General features: G+C 37.1%; 1 long non-coding RNA gene across 2 annotated transcripts; it reads right to left on the reverse strand.

The window, feature by feature from the left end:
* Window positions 1–615: 615 nt before the first annotated feature.
* LOC107835335 (uncharacterized) lies at window positions 616–2,785 on the reverse strand. 2 transcript variants are annotated; one of them, XR_001661142.1, is made up of 5 exons: window positions 2,115–2,785; window positions 1,839–1,928; window positions 1,427–1,741; window positions 1,260–1,312; window positions 616–904 (listed from the first exon to the last, which is right to left on the reverse strand). It is a non-coding gene; the product is annotated as an uncharacterized LOC107835335 (long non-coding RNA). The 2 variants fall into 2 exon arrangements; XR_001661141.1 differs by having other exon boundaries at window positions 1,427–1,928.
* Window positions 2,786–2,798: the final 13 nt, after the last annotated feature.

A 2,798-nucleotide genomic window follows, 5' to 3' on the forward strand; every position in this document is an offset into this window, starting at 1 on the left:
ACAAAACCCTGGTTCCTGACATTAAGTCAAACAAGAAATGTTGCAATTCTTTACAACTAGGCCCAGGGGCATGGGTATAGGGGGGAAAAGCGATTATGGTCATTGTTAATCTTGTTTTTATATATTTTCACAGGACGAAAAATGGGATTTTTGACTGTGTATTCTGACGCAAACTCAGCTCATCAGCGACAGATATTGTCAGCAATCGACAGTCTACGTTTTCAGTCACGGGAGTCGAATTCTGTCGAATGCGGAATCCTTGGAGGGGGGGAGTGGCGGGAGGTGTTAACGACTTTACTTAGCATACGAATAGCCTAGCATATGCAAAGGCGCTTCAGCAGACCCACGTGGATTCTCAGTCATTGGATGAAAAACAATGACATCACAGTTCATCATTGACATGTGATTGGTTGGTTGATGTGTGCCCATTGGGCACCACTTATGACTTTATAAATAAACCCCGCCCCAATCATTAATATTTTTAATGCTGTATTTTAAAAAATCTATATAAAAATAAATGCTGTATTGTATAAGCATTTGATATTGCGTATATGCATCATGTTCATATATGAGGAACATAAAAGAGATGAAGTTTTTTTTTGTCTTTATTTCATTTTTTTTTTTTACTGTTTGCCCACAAAATAAGATATAAATGCTTGTCCATTTCTGGACCATCTGGCAGTGTTTTTTTGTCCAAACATGATCAAACATTATGCTGCGTTCAGGACAGGCCCAACATCTCTCCTGTAGCATAGACCTGACGTCTCTTCCTGTAATGTAGTCCTGATGTCACTGAGCTCCTGGTTGGAGGAACTTGGGGTCCATCCTGACACCGCCTCATAGCTGCCATCTTCCCAGAATGCCACCTCCTCTGCTGCCAGTACTCTCTGCCTTCCTCCATCAGCTGTTAATACAGAACAGACAATCATTATGAGCTACAGGCATCTTTTAGTCATTATGAAACTACAGTGAAATTGTTTAGCTTAGTATGCACACATAAGACATTAAAACAAACAAACAGACAAACAAACAAAAAAAACACATTAATACATTCTTACAAAAAATAAAAACTTTAATGAAAAAGAGAAAACACTTAGAAACAATTGGAAGAAAAATAATTAAAAGCAGTTGGTAATAAATAGTAAAACATAGTTCAACAAACTCTGAGGCAGATAATTTGCTTTGATGGATTTTAATAAATCACAGTGCTTTGATCATTCAAGGAATTGTGACATCTCTAGATTAGTAATAAATCTTACCTGCTTCTTTCTTTAGCTACATCCAGATGACTGGCAGTAGGTCCTGGTTGCAGCTGGAAAACATTTTTGTGCATTGTCAATACATACAATACATAGCATAATTACATTATGTACATAAACAATATTGAAGAATAAAATATCAACATTCTAAAATAGTAGATACTCACACACAGTTGCATCTCTGTCCTCATCACGGACATCAGGACGTTCCTGAAGAGTCTGATTGACACAAATGTGACACCCATTCTGTGGAAATTAATGTAAAATTAAAAAAATATTGTAGCAAATATATGGCTTTCTCAAAAATACATAAGTAAATAAGTTAAAATTATTCTCACCCAACCATTATACAGTCGGGAATCAACGCAGTGACTGTACATAATACATACTGGCTTCATGGCTCCGTCCTCATATCCGTCCTCCATCCGCCACGTTGTCGATCTCTACTGCTTTCCCTGCTTTCCACACTCTGCCTTGCTGTACTGCGTTATAACAAAATAAATAAAATAACGGGAAGATCAGTTTTCCTTACAAATATGCGAGTGTTCACTATTCACAAAATGTGAAATCATAACTTACTGAATTTCTCTTTGTCCTGGTGGACTCCGTAAAAGCGCCTCGGCACCGTGGTCTGAGGCCTAGCTGTTGAGGTTTGGCCATTTTTCAGGTCTGAAAAAAATAAAAAGATGCGAGTATTTTTAAGAGTTCAGAACATCACATGTAATAAAAAATACAATACGAAATCTCTCCCTACATTTGTTTTGGCATATGAAAACGACAGACCGCTTTCTGTAAAAAACAAACAAAGCAACTCGCCTCACTGCACGTGCTCGCTATTCATAAAAGCTTTCTTACCATGAGTTCGGCCTTGTTGGACCGCCGCGGTGTCATCTGTTGTTTTCCGCCGGAACATTGCATAATATCAAAACGATACTGAAAAGGTAACTCCGTGAAATAGGACTGTTTCCACCATTTCACACAACGCACGGGGATTTTCGTTCATGTTGGGTTTAGCAGTAGCCGGTGCAAATCTTCCTCTAGAGTTTAATGGCGGCTGCTTCACCGACTATGAAAGCGCATTACTGCCAGCAACTGGACTGGAGTGTTAAATGAAAGTTGACAGAAGAAAAATACATTCTAAAAGTTATTTTTTCAAAAGTTACGTGACAGTATATTTTATTTTTATTATAATTAATTGCTAAAATGTTTTTAAATGTATAGATGTTTATTTACTCAATTCTACTTTGAGCTGTCTCCTTTTTAATTTATACAGAATATGATTCATAATCCGTGAGTTATATTTAGTGCTTAACTAACAAAACTTAAAAGAAAAGAATACAAATGTTTATACCCTATCAGAAGGTATCACATACTTTCAACCATTTTGTTCTTCAATTTAAACTCGAGAGTTAAGCAACTGAATACTGATAAATCATCTGTAGTTTCTTAAGTCCTGTATTGTGATGTGGAATGGTGTCACTACCACTCTAACGTAGCATGACTCTGGGTCCAATATAGCATGACTCTGGGTCTTTAAAG

The sequence above is a fragment of the Poecilia formosa genome, unplaced genomic scaffold (genome assembly GCF_000485575.1).
Source record: "Poecilia formosa unplaced genomic scaffold, Poecilia_formosa-5.1.2 Scaffold1683, whole genome shotgun sequence".
Taxonomy (NCBI): domain Eukaryota; kingdom Metazoa; phylum Chordata; class Actinopteri; order Cyprinodontiformes; family Poeciliidae; genus Poecilia; species Poecilia formosa.